Source organism: Opisthocomus hoazin, chromosome 17 (genome assembly GCF_030867145.1).
Source record: "Opisthocomus hoazin isolate bOpiHoa1 chromosome 17, bOpiHoa1.hap1, whole genome shotgun sequence".
Taxonomy (NCBI): Eukaryota; Metazoa; Chordata; class Aves; order Opisthocomiformes; family Opisthocomidae; genus Opisthocomus; species Opisthocomus hoazin.
Window position 1 is genome coordinate 4,317,965 of NC_134430.1, and position 13,717 is coordinate 4,331,681.

The 13,717-nt window shown below is 56.8% G+C and overlaps 1 protein-coding gene across 2 annotated transcripts in view; it reads left to right on the forward strand.

Annotated features, from left to right (window-relative positions):
• RPS6KA1 (ribosomal protein S6 kinase A1) overlaps positions 1-13,717 on the forward strand; it is a 44,096-nt gene that overhangs the window by 10,707 nt on the left and 19,672 nt on the right. The gene's annotated exons all lie outside the window — the stretch shown is intronic.

Below are 13,717 nucleotides of genomic sequence, written 5' to 3' on the forward strand. Positions count from 1 at the left end.
TGTTTGGGTGAAACACCCTGCTACAGCGCTCTGGTGATGACAGAGTACAGCTGCAGTCACAGCTCGGAATTGTAATTCAGGTGGGATGAGGTGGGCTGGAATGGGATGGGATGAGCTGGAGGAAAGAGGGTTGTAGCCATCTACCTGGTAGCTGACACAAGGCTGCTCCGTGCGGTTCGAGAGCGGTCGACTGCCGTTAGAAATAAGGCTGGTTCGTGGTTTTGCTGAACTCCTTTCCTACCTGCGGAGGTACTCAAGCCCAGCTCTTCACCCCCGCCTGCAGACTGGATGAAGCCGGAGCAGCGTTCCTGCAGGCTGGACTTCAGTGCTGGTGAGGAATCCTGCTCTGAGGTCTGGTCACAAATGGGGAGTTCTTCGTGCTGCTCCAGCGGGATGTGAGAGAGGGAGGCTTTGTGCTGCTCTGTGCCGCATTAGTGCTTGCCCGTAGCTCTGCTCTCCAGCCGTGCATCTCCCTCCTTGTGCCGTGCCTCTTGCCGTAGGCACAGCATCCCTTGGCAGTTGTCCTGTCTTCTCTGGAGCTGCCTCGCTGAGTGCATGGTCAGAGGGGAAATCTGAAGCACCTTCTCTTCACAGTGGAGGAGGAAGAAAGAGTCACCTGGGACCTGCTGGCCACCAAAGGGCGAGTCCTGCGTGCCCACCTCGTGTCCAGGTGACGGAGGGCTCCCGTCGCGTGGGCTGCGTGCTGCCAGCGCCGCAGTGAGCTCCGGCTCCAGGCTGAGCGCAAGACGGAGACACATCCAGTGTGCGATCCTCGTCGGTGTTGGACACCGCTCTAATCGCGGCCTCTTAACGTGAAGGGGTTTAAAGCAAACAAGTGAAATGCTCTGCTGGCGTGTTTGCACAGCTGCTGCTGTTTTCTCCAGGAGCTGGAAAGCTATCGAACGTGGGAAGAGACGGGTACCTCAGCACAGAACCATTGAGGCTGGAGAACACCTCTAACATCATCAAACCCAACTGTCAAACCCCTGCTCTGCCCACTGCCCCTCTTCTGTTGCTTCCAGCCACTCGGCCAAGAGAATTCCAGCCGGTCTGGTCCCTGAGGGCTGTGCAGGACCTGGGATAACCCAGTGGGAGCAGGACATCTCGAGCACGCCGTGGTGCTGCCTGGAAATCTGCCTTCCCCTCCGCACCGCAGGGCCTGGCGGCAGCTATTGCCACGCTCGCCATGTTCGGCTTTTCCAGCCTGTCAGTGGTAAAGCTCTTCGTTTAAACTGGCTGCTCCGTCTCGTCAGCTGAAGTAATCAAGTGGGTTTGTTTTGAATATAATGCCTGACAGCTGCCTGGCTTGGTCCTGCCAGAGCGTTTGCTCTTCGTCCTTGGCGAGGCCGGGCGATGGTTAACAGCAAGCTTCTGAGCTCTTAAAAAAAAAAAAAAAGACCCAAACCAACAAATAAATGCCTGTTTGAGGAGCAGAGTCTCTGAAGAGCTGCAGACTCTGATGAATAATTGAAGAGGGGTCAGTTTACAGGACTCGCACACGAGGAATGCAGCCGAGTCTGCAGAGCTGGCGAGCAGCGCTCAAACAGCCCTCGTGCGTGGCACGCCGACCCAGCATCCCTGCGCCGGGCTCTTCTCTTCCATTTCCATCCCCCTCGTGGGTTAAAAGAAACCGCCTCAAGCTCTGTCTCCAGAAAGCCTCTTTTATTGAAGAAAAGAAAAAAAATAGTAATAATCTTTTACTGTGTGCTGTACCTGGAGGAAACCTCCGTCATCCGCCTCCCACCAGAGTTAAAGGAGCTCTGGAGCCAGCGGCAAAGTGAGGGATCCTCCAGCCGAGTGAGGGATCCTCCAGCCGAGCGAGGGATGCTCCTGCCAGCCCCTCCTTGGCCAGGCTTCCCCTGGCTCTCTGAGCTGGGGGGGCTGAGGCCACGGCATTGCCGAAGCCAAGTTCTTTGTGGACCCGGGAGGAAGCGTGAGCAGGGCCAGAGCTCTGCCGGCGCTTGCCGGGAGGGATGGAGGAGCCGCGGGCTCCTCTCCGATGGAGGAGAAGGGAGCTGGAGACCGGCCGCAGGGGATGGGGCAGCGGCAGCTCCCTCTGTGCGGCAGAGGGTTGGCACCGAAGAGCCCAAACCGAAGAGCTTACACTGGATTTTTGAAGGGGTCGCAGTGGGCTTGGGTCGCTGGAACGTGCCACCCCAGCCCGGCGTGTTACTGACCCGGGAGCTTTGGGTCCCCAGGGCTGGCTCCTGTCCCTGGCTCAGACGCCGACCCGGGGCTCTCCCTGCACACGCAAGCGTCTCTCTGAAGCTCCTGCAGTGGCACAAGTCCCAGCTGCATTTGGAAGCTGCAGCCTAGTTTTGACACGAGCAGTAAATTCCGTCCAGGTGAAGCTGCAGGTGAAGCTGCAAGAACTTTTTTCCACCCGGTTGCCAGGAGCTGCCATGGGGCCGGGGACCATCCTGCAGCACAGCGTGATGGCACAGAGAGCACGAGCAGCTCCCATGGGTGCTGTAAGTGTGGGGTGGGGGGCAAGAAGCGCTGACAAACCTTGCCTGCAGAGAGCTTTGAGCCCTGGCTATTCTCTAAGGTCTCCTGCCTACCCTGGAGCCCTTCTCCTTCGCCCTTCAGGAAAGCCAGCGAGGGGAGCAGAGGCATTGCCTCCCAGAAGCTCCAGCAGAGCTCATTGCAACGATGCTCTGAGGCAGAAAGGATTTCCCAACTGCAGCGTGAAACCTGGGTCCTTCCCTTGCCAGTCCCGGAGCGCACAGCCGGGAAGTGTCACTTATGGAAAATGAGGGCTTTTATCCCTCGTTTGTACCTGAAACCTCCGTCTCGGCTGAGCTGATGGCGCGGCTCTGGGAATAGCGAACGGGCTGCGGACACAATCTGTTTGTGCTCCCGAAAGCGCTCTGAGATGTGGCAGTATCGATTTCCTCGCCGTCGGAGCGGTGTATTTAGCCGGGCAGCTCGGGAGTAGGCAGCGTCTGGTGAGGGCGAGGGGAGGCAATGGCTCTGCGCCGTCACAGAGCACTGGGACTGGGGTTGGCAGCGGTGTTTGGGGGGGTCACTCCTTTGGTGCAGCAGCACCGGGGTCTCTGCGTGGACAGAGCAGGGGGAAAAAGCTCCTTAAAATGGAATGTTTTGTATTGTAGGGGAACAGGACCAAACATGTTATTCCCAGTGTTCAGGGTGACTGTGATTCCTGTACTGTGGTGTTTGGGAAGGGGATGGACCCTGATCTTCACGTTCCTGTCCCCGGCACGCAGGGCAGCCGTGTGCCCGTGACATGGCTGAGCCACGGAGGGGGCAGCCGCTGGCTGCAGTGGTATTTTTTACGAGTGTGAAATGAAAAAATTGTGCTTTGCTGTGGCAGGCGCTCACCCCATACGCTCTCACGAGGGTGCTGGGAACACACAGCTCGGGGGGGGGGGTTGGATGTATGGGGTTTTTTTTTCTTTTAGCACTGCTATAGTTCAGAGCCACCAGGAAAAGGTGATGATCATTTTTCTTTCTATGTATCTCGCACGTGTCCCCTTCCCGGAGCGGGGGAGAGAGCGGGGTTCTCCCAGCGTGCGCGTACCAAAAGCCGGTAGGTACCACGCAAGGGCTTTACCAAGTCCTGAGACCACTTTTCATGTGTCTTGCAACAAGAAAACCTCCGTCAGCATGTGTGCTGTGGGAGGAGTATGGAATTCCTGCGATAGAGAATAGTTTCCACATCCCACGATAACTCCAGAGGCAGCAAACAAGTCTTGGTGCTCGTTGTGAAACCGGCGTTATATTTTATAAGTCGCTTAGAAAGAGGCGTCATCTGCTGTACTGAAAGTAGGAAAACTGCGTCGTGTCTAGGTGGAGGGTAGTGGTTTAATGCTGGTTCCTAGGAGTAATATTCTGCATTTAGAAGAACCTGGGCCGTGGTATCCTGGTTTTACCACCATCAAAGCACAGGCTGATCGGAATTTGCTGAGGCTGGACCTTTGCTCCTTGCTGGGAAATGCGTGCAGGGCTGTGGGAAGGGGAGGCAGCATCCTTTGCACTTTCTACATGGAGACTAATTTGTTCCGTAGAAGATGCGTCACTAAGTAGTTCCTTATCTCCTGGCAGTTAAAGGTGTTTTCCTCTCTGGCATCTCATTTCGCTGGGTGCAGAGTCCTGCCAGTGCCTCTCTCGCAGCCCCGCAGTCAGGAGAGCTGTCGGGAAGTCTCGCCGGGGTTTGGAAAGATGTTTTGCCTGTGCTTGTATCTTCAGCCCAAACTGCTCATTGTCAGCTGATCCTGGCCAGCTGTGGCTTGTAGTGCCTGGAAAGGGTGGAGAGGTTGTGTGTTTTGTTTTTTTTTTTTTAAAGAAATTTGCAGGATCTGGTGCCAGAATGCCCCAGAATGCCAGGGGCAGGGAGGAGAGCGGGGAGTGCAAGGGGGATGGCTGAGCCTCCCTGCTCTCCCCACCCCATGAGCGACCCGAGCTCCCTGGCGTTAAAGCAGATGTTTTGGTGCTCCTGGTCAAATGAGTCGGGAACACCAGATCCAAAAGGACGCTGTGAAGCAGGAGGGCTTGCCTTGCCAGGAGAGCTGTGCTGTGCCAGGCCACCTTCTGCCTTCTCCCTTCCTGAACATCGGGCTTTGCGTGGGAAAACATCGCGTTATCCGTTCCTAGATCCCCCCTGGTTTAGGGGTGCTGAGTCTTCCCACAGAGGTGCTTAGGAGATGGGTGTTTATGAAATGGGTGCTCGCTGCTCTTACCCTCCTGTTTCAGCACGGAAACGCAGTTTGGGCATTGAAGATGCTCCGAGTGCCACCTGCTGGAGTGTGCTCAGGGGGGAGCGGTGGCCGGGCAGCCAGCCTGGCAGGTCCCCTGGGGCTCTCAGCCCTTTGGGGTGACATAGCCCGTCCCACGGCTGCAGGGACCGGGACCTGTCACCCTCAGCCCTTTGGGTGACAGAGCCCGTCTCATGGCTGCAGGGACTGGGACCTGTCACCCTCAGCCCTTTGGGTGACAGAGCCCGTCCCACGGCTGCAGGGACTGGGACCTGTCACCCTCAGCCCTTTGGGGTGACACAGCCCGTCCCACAGCTGCAGGCACCAGGACCTGTCACCATTGTCCCTCTGCACTCGGAGTCCCGTGCTCCGTTGCTGCCGCTCTCCTGTCCGTTCCCAGAGCGTGCTGGGGTCTGTTTGTGGCCTCCAGGATTTCACAGCGTTCCCTCCCCGTGACAGCTCTGTCCTCCTCCACGGAAGGTGATGTGGGACACTTTCCTGCACACAAGAGAAGTGAACTTGCTGGTGAGAGAAGGGACCCATGAAAAAGGTTGGACCTGCTCCATCTAAACACCAAACAGGGTAAAACTGAGCTGTCTTTGTCGGAGTTTTCCCTTTTTAGGGATTTGCTTTTGTAACCCCCATTGTGGGGAGCCAAGATCGCTGCTCAAGTGGCAGCAGAGTCCTTCCCAAGGGTGACCAAATTAATTTTGCACTGAGCATTTGGCTGCCTCTCTGAATGGAGAGGAATTGCCCTGAGGAAAAAAGCAGGGTGCTGCTAGGATGCTGGGAGTCTCAGGCTTTTGTTCGAAGCCATACGGAGGGAGGTTCCTGGCGTTCTCCGCGCCGTGGTGGAGTTGGGTGTTCAGTTCTCCCGGCTGCCTTGGTCCTGTAAGAGCTTGTGCACGAAGGTAGCAGTGAACAAGACTTGCAGCTGCCAGCGCTACCGATGGCCTCGCTGTGCGGAGGTCTGGCTGTGTGTCCGGGGTTTCTTCTCTTCTCCCTCCCCCATTTTTGGTTGGTTGGTTTGTTTTTCAGAAGACCAATAAATCCATCCTCAGAGATGGTGTGGGGTGAAACGTGCCTCCCTTCCCACCCCAGCGCTGTTCCCTCTCCGTGATCCCTCCCTGTGACCCTCCAGCAGCAAAGCCCCTGCCAAGAATCCGCCCCCGTCCTTATCCACTCATCGGGAAGTTCCAGTTGCTGGAGTCTCCGGTGCTCCTTGGCTGTGTTCGCAGAAGAGACTTTGTCCAAGGCCTCCATCTTCCATGCCACCCCGTGGTGAGCCCTGCCTCCCGAGGCTTTTGGCTGTCAAAACAGCAAATGCCCTCCTTCAGCGTGAGTTTAGTTTAAAGGACTAACGAAGCCGTCTCTTTCCCTGCAGACCCTCTTGGATTGCTCCAAGAATCTCCCTCTTTTGAGCTTTGTCCGTGACCCCAGGCATTTACGCTGTCCTATTTCTCCCTCCCGCAAAAGCTGTTGCTGATACACTGCCCTAGTGAGGCCTCATCTAGAGTACTGTGTCCAGTTCTGTGCTCCCCAGTTCAAGAAAGATGAAGAGCTACTGGAGAGAGTCCAGCGGAGGGCTACGAGGATGATGAGGGGACTGGAACATCTCCCCTACGAGGAGAGGTTGAGGGAACTGGGCTTGTTCAGCCTGAAGAAGAGAAGGCTGCGAGGGGACCTTAGAAATGCCTACAAATATCTGAAGGGTGGGTGTCAGGAGGATGGGGCCAAGCTCTTTTCAGTGGTGCCCAGTGACAGGACAAGGGGCAATGGGCACAAACTGAGGCACAGGAAGTTCCGTCTGAACATGAGGAAGAACTTCTTCCCTCTGAGGGTGACGGAGCACTGGAACAGGCTGCCCAGGGAGGTGGTGGAGTCTCCTTCTCTGGAGATATTCAAGACCCACCTGGACAAGGTCCTGTGCAGCCTGCTCTGGGTGACCCTGCTTCGGCAGGAGGGTTGGACTAGATGACCCACAGAGGTCCCTTCCAAACCCTACTATTCTGTGATTCTGTGATTCTCTGCTGTCTCGTAGGGGCGTGTGCTCGCCCCTGCCCTCCATCTGCCGCCTGCTTTTCTAAAACCCCCAGCACTGAGTTCTTCTGCAGCTTTCCCTGCTCCGAGTGCGGCTGGAAGTGCCCGAGGAGCTGAAGTGAGAGGTCTCGTGTCTTTTCTCCCCGACCTTTCGCAGATGCGGGCGTGCACGTACTAAGCGCAGGTAACCCCATCTTATAAAACGCGATGGAAACGGTGCTCAGACCTTTGCTCTGAGCCGGCGGCCCCGCAATGCTGCTGGGGCGGGGGTGTTCAGGACGGTGCCGGGGCGGGAAAACCAGAGCCCGCAAGGTTTCATACCTGGGAAGGAGGGCAGCTGCGTGGCCCGGGGAGCATGGGCTGGGATCAGACCTGCCGGAACACGTGCGGGAGAACAGGACAGAGTCTCCTCTTGGGCACAGAGGTTTCTAAATCTGCTTGAGGTTTCAAATTATTATTTTTTTCTTTGTGGTACTTGTAAGCACGAGAGAGATGGCTTTGGTGTGTAATCTTTTATTACAACCTTGATTCTGCAATGCCCGCTTAATTAGACAGAGCGAAACTCTTGAATTCTCCCAGGTGTTTTGTTGAACTTCAGCAATCGAATGAAATCGGTACAATCTCACAAAACGTTCTGCTTGGCTGGACTTCTGTTTTCAACTTCTCTTCTAAGCCGCAGTGAGTGGCAGCCCAGGAAACATCTTCTCTCCTGGTAAACACGGAGTAGCAGCACCTTGCTTACTCTGACCCAGCTCCTGCTCTCCCCTCCCAGCCAAGACCCAGGAGCGGTGGTGGGCTGGCGCGGTGACCCTGCCGCGTGCGGGACGGGCGTGTGGACTGGCACAGGGTGACATTTCTCAGCTCCCGGGAGGTCCCGGAGTGGTTGTGGGCGTCTCGAGAGGCGTTGCTCGGAGGGCAGGTTTCCTGTGGGGGTAGTCAGCGGCGCCTGCCTTGCTTTCCTGGAAGTCGGTGGATGGCAAGAGAGCGAGTTCAGATCTGCAGCTGCCGATACGGGCATCTTGTTGCTGTGGGCAGCGCTTCCTCTCGTGTCAAAACGGCTCTGCCTCGAGACACAGCTCCCTTCTCCCCATCCCAGCTCTGAACGGGTCCAGCCCCTCTCCCCATCCCAGCTCTGAACGGGTCCAGCCCCTCTCCCCATCCCAGCTCTGAACGGGTCCAGCCCCTCTCCCCATCCCAGCTCTGAACAGGTCCAGCCCCTCTCCCCATCCCAGCTCTGAACGGGCCCAGCCCCTCTCCCCATCCCAGCTCTGAACGGGTCCAGCCCTTCCTCCACGCTGGCCGCTGGGTCCCTGCAGATGCGGATACCGTGAGCTGGAGCCCTTCGCTTCGCAAGGGTGTCCCTGCTCAGGGAAGAGCGGTGCTGCTCGGGGACGAGTGTCCCGTGGGATTCCTCAGGCTGGGGCCAAGCCTGGGGGCTCCCGGGAGCGCTGAGAGCGACCCACCGAAGAAGTGCGGAGGAAAGAACGTGGTTCTGGCCAGTGCTTTGGTTGCAAACGAGACCAACCATCAGCCTTGCCCAAATAAGGCCTTGGCAGGAGGGCAGGCAGCGGCTGGGGAGGTTTCTTTGCTTTGCTTTGTTCCCCTTTTTGAGAACCACCACTTTATAAAAAAAAAACCCAGCTCCAGACAGAGCAGCTTTTGCCTCTCTGCTCTTTACAACAGCGAGAAGCGGACTGGTCTCCTCTGCAAGGCTGCGGCACCGCTTGCTTCCCGTTTATTCCAGGCTCCCTCCAGCGCGGGAGCGGCTGCTCTGCAGGGAGGTTCTCGCTCGGGAGTCGCTTGTGTGAAATAACCTGATGCAGAAGTTCGGGAGCGGGAAGCTCCCAAGGCCAGCACCGGAAGCAGTCTGTGCCGGAGGGCTCCATCCAGTGCTTCCCAACCAGCAGCCAGGAGCTCTGCTGAGAAAGCCCTTTGGTGGCACCAGCCCTGCTTCTGGAGCAGGTTGAGGTGATAGCAGCTGGCTCTCTTCGGGTGGGAGTTCTGCACACCATCGCCTTCCTGTTTACGAAACCCTGACCCGTCCCTCCCCAGTGCTGTTCCCAGTGCTCAGTGGGATGTAACTGGGTCCTGGCAGGGGGCAAAGGCAGTCCCCAGTTATTCTGATTTAAATCTATAGGGTTAGCAAGTGTCCTGGTTTACGGAGCTGATGTTGGGACTTGCCGGAGCTGAGCCCTACGGTCTTGCCTGCTGACACAGAACTGGATTGCAGCGTCTTAAGCCATGTGCTGGGGACCTCTGGCACCACTGGATTCAGGGATCCCCGTTCCCAGGACGGACGTGCCAGTGACAGCAGGTTCACGCAGCGTTTACAGCCGGGTCTTGGCACTTGGGTACCAGCGTCTGGCCCACGGCTGCTCAGACAGCAGCATCGTGCTTCTCCCAGGACCCAGCTTTTTGCTTCTCAAAAATATGGAATAAGGCCGAGAAGCAACTTAATTCTGCCCTAAAAGTGTGACACTCGCCCGGGATGTGTAAGGCCGTTTGGAAGTGTGATGGAGGAAGGCTCTTGCTGCGGTCAGGCCCACGTGTCTCTTGTCCTTAGACCGTGCAGCTGCCTTTGGTTTGGCTTCTCGCTTTAGATTTATCGCCTTATGCTGGGATCGTTACCTGGTTCTGGTCCCTTCTCTTGGGAGCAGAGGCAGCGAAACAACAGAGGTTTTGCCTTTCCCTCCGTGGCCGTCAGCTGCGTCTGAAGCAGAGAGCTGGTGGCTTCTGCTTCTGACCGAGACTGGTCGATGGTCTCTAGGTTTAGCAGAGGGGCTTCAGGATGAGACTCATCCCCATGAAGAGCCCCAGGAACTCGAAGCGCTGATTCTAGGGGAGAAAAGGGGAAGGTAGGCTGAGCCAGGCCCCTGGCAAGGCAGGACGGGGTGAGGATGCAATTCCTTGTGCCCATATTAACACACGGCTTAGAAAACCGATCCGACGAGAGGCCAGGCCACAAACCAGGGTACTGCATCATCCCATCTCACACCACAGCATGCCCGCCTTCTGCAGCTGCTTTAACTCCTTGCACAAGCTGTAGCTGCCTGAATGTAAGCTCCAGCTCCTGTGTTCCTCTGCTGCAGAGTTGTTTTGGGATCCCTTGTGCCTCCTGCCGCTGAGAAGGGAGCGATCCCCCCGGGAAACAGGCTCTGGGAGTGGGAAGGAGCTGTTGGGATGCTCCACGTAGGCACACCTGCAGCCTGGCAGTGGTTTGAATGCTGCAGTCCAGGGCAGCACTAAGCAACTTGGCAGCTGCCAAAGTTGCAAGGATCTGGAAAGGAGTTCAGCAGGAACTGTGACTTTTTTAAGGTACGGAGCGGGGACAGCTAAAGAGATTCTGTAGAACAGCAAAGGACCTTGCAGTGACACTGGTGAAACAGCTGGGTAACTTTTGAAACTATCTAGGGCATCCATTTTGCATAGATGAAACGCAGATGGCCTCTTGACGGGAACTGGGAGTAAGCACGTGGCTTGCTCTTCCTTGCAAACGCAGAAACTGGGAGAGAATTGGTTCCAAGCCGTAGGGCTGAACCCCTTCTTCCCTCTCCGCTCTGCTCCCCGTGTCCGCACCGCCCGACTGGGCCGATTCCCATCTCCTTCCCGCTCTGGCCGCGTTAAGGCATCCCTGGATGTGCAGGAGCCGGGTGCGGAGCAGGGTCACGGTGCAGGAGCCGACCCCTGAGCGGGCAGGCAGGATTGTGCAACCTTCCCAGAAGAAGTCAGCGTGCAAACCTCACGTGGGGCCTCGAAGCAGCGTCCCAAAGCCCCGATATGGCGGATAACCAAGCAGTGACTCTGACATGGGGCAGGGACAAACAGGGAAGGAAACAGGAGCTGCCTGAGAGGGGACCTTAGAAATGCTGATAAATATCTGCAGGGTGGGGGTCAGGAGGACAGGGCCAGACTCTTTCCAGTGGTGCCCAGCGACAGGACAAGGGGCAACGGGCACAAACTGGAGCAGAGGAAGCTCCAGCTGAACCCGAGGAAGAACTTCTTCCCTCTGAGGGTGACGGAGCCCTGGCCCAGGCTGCCCAGAGGGGCTGTGGAGTCTCCTTCTCTGGAGATATTCCAGCCCCGGCTGGCCGCGGTGCTGTGCAGCCTGCTCTGGGTGACCCTGCTTGGGCAGGGGGTTGGGCTGGGTGACCCACAGAGGTCCCTTCCAACCTCTGCCATGCTGGGATTCTGTGATTCTGTGACCTGCAATTCAGCTGATCCTACAGGCAGAATGTTGGTGCTGGACTCAGCAGTTGTGCTGCTCGGAGCAGGGGCGGCGTAACTTCATGGCAGCGAGCTATGCAGACTCTCAGGTGCTTGTTGCTGCCTCATGTAGTGACTGAAATTGCTCTTTCTATGCCTGTTTCACTGCCTGTGACGTGGGGGACTGTACTGATCCTCTTGAAAAGCCTGCTGAGATTTGCTGATGGAAAGAGCCATGCCTAAGCACCCGTAAAGCCATCCAGTGTTTTCGTGTGGCTGCTGGTATTGTGCAGCCATCGCCACACAATGCAATTTCCCCATACGAAACCGCAGTTTCCTTTCAGCAAAAACTCCCAAAATACATCCCGGTGACGTAGCTACTACACTCGGGGTTCTCGTGCTGGTCTGGGTGCCGCAGAGTGCTCTGAGTTCAGAAGCCAGCTTGCAAAGCATGGGAGAATAGCAGCCTAAAGCTGTGGAGATGCTGAGGCTCCTCTTCCGCAGCAAGCCGAGGATCCGGGAGGCAAGTGTCTAGCTGGTAAAATGTCTGCTCTGCCTACAGCGCTGTGCTCTGTCTCTGCTGCGGGACGCCAGAAGCTGGTGAATCGCCTGACCTTAGAGAGCCAGACCTTATCCGGTTTTAACTAACGACTGCTTTTTTGGAAAAGGCATTTCTGACGGTAAAACTGCTTTCTAAGAAGCGGCTTTCCTAGGTGCTGCCAGAATTTGGGAGTGTTTTGGGACCAGAGCATGTGTTGAAGCAACAGAAATTAAAACAGCTTCTGGTTAGTTGTTGATGAATAGGAAGTGAAATGCCAAAAAGCGTAATCTGTTTCTAGCTCTTGCAGGGTTGGGGTTTTTTTCGTGCATTTAGATGGGTCTCAACCAGCAAAGCGACAAAATGCGAGAAAAAACAAACCTGTCTCTTGGCTTCTGGCTTGTAAAATCCTTCCTCGGAAAAGGGGAAAGTAGGACGAGGACTTGTGCTTTGAACTTGGTGTTGGAAAAAAACCCAAACCCGTAGGTCGGTCCCCAGCCCCCTGCTCTGGGATGACTAAGCCGTCTGTGCAGGTCAAAGGCAGCACTGGGAAGTTCAGAAGAAGTTGTCTCCTCCTCCGCCTTCCTCAACCTCCTGGGCTCAGCCCTGGCCGGTGGCCGGGGTGTCTTTTTATTTCCCAGGAGCAGCCAATATCATTTCCCAGCGGTGCAGAGGTCTGTGTAAAATGGCCTCTCCCAAGGCTGCGGGTGTCAGAAGATGGCTGGTAGCTCACAGGAGGTGGTGGGCTGGTGGGGTGGACCTGCAGAGAGATCCTCACTCGTGGGAGGGAAACCAGTCCCTCCCAGTGCAAGGCAGAGCTTGGTGCCTGCTCGCTGGTCGGGGCAGCGAAGGGGCCGGGAAGGAGCTGGTTTCCCTGTGGGTGGGTGTGATCCGCTGAGGTTTTGGGGATCGCTTTTGGGTGCTCGGAAGGGGTTTGCCCATGGCTTTGGTAGCTGTGTCAGCCGGCTTCCCCGGGCATCTGCTTCCCACGGCGACAGCCGGACAGCCACCTTCTCCCAGAGCCAGAGAGATCTCGGCTGCTCCTGCAGCAAGGGCAGAGCGATGGAGGGAAGGAAGGGGAAGAGGTGACTGCCAGGGCCCCCTCCGATCTGATTCAGTCCTTCCGGAGCTGAGAATCAGTTAATCCTTAACTCTAAGCTCGCCGTTTTCGCCCAGACCCTCCTTTCCCTCAAGGCTTGCTGCTTCTTCCCTCGCCTCGCCGTAGCTCCCGCCCTGCTGTCGGGTCGCTCTGCCTCACGCTGCACCCACCCGGTCGACGTTGCCGGCGCCGAAGAGCCCGGCCAGCGCTGCGGGCTCCGTCGCGGCCACAGGCTGCTGGGAAAGACACAGCTCGAGCGTCTCTCGGATCCCTTCTGTCACGGTCGCCTGAGCTCTGCCTCCTCCGCAGCCAAAGGCTCAAACCTCTCGGAGGAAATGTTTCAAATCTGATTTCATTTTTTCGGGGGTGATTTTTCTATTCAAACTTGGCTCGTTCTCTCAAAAACAGGCGAAGGAGCACCTAGATGTGATGACAAATCAATGTACGTTCATTAAAACACAGCAGGCTTGGGGACTGACCTTGCAAAAACTTACTTCTTCACTTGAGTCTGAGTTCTCTGGGGGAGAAAGAGCCATATCCTAGCTGAGGAGCAGTTCTCCCCTGAGCTCCCTTGCAATGCTTCTGCATCCCTCCCCGCAAGGGTTCGCAGGCTTGCATCTGACAAACTGATATTTCTAGTGCTTGGGGACCTGTCAGCGCGGCGGGGCTGGCCCTGCCCTGCCCTCGAGGTTTGTGGTGAGTTTTGCTGTTTGAATGTGTTCCTCCTGGTTGCTTGAGAAACGCTGAGCTTGCCCCTGGCGAGAAGCCTTCTCCTCGCCGTGGGGCTGCCAAACTTCCCCGCAGAGCCGGGACACCACGACCAGAACAGATGCTTTTAGGGTTTGTCCAGGTGTAGCTGAGAGTAAGATCTGCTCTAGACGTTAATCAGCCTGCCAGAAATTAATTCTCTCTCCTTGGTGGAGGTGCTCTGATTCTTGGGGAGTGTGTCGAACCAAGTGCCGGTACCGTGTCCTTCTCCACCGCCCGTCAGAGTTTACCAAAGCAGCTGGCTCCAGGTGCTCTCCCGGAGCCACCGGCACAGCTCCGAACGGCATCCCGAGGAGTGGTGGCTGGTGGGACACCGCCCGTGCCTCTAATCAGCTCACCTGGTCTTGCTAAACA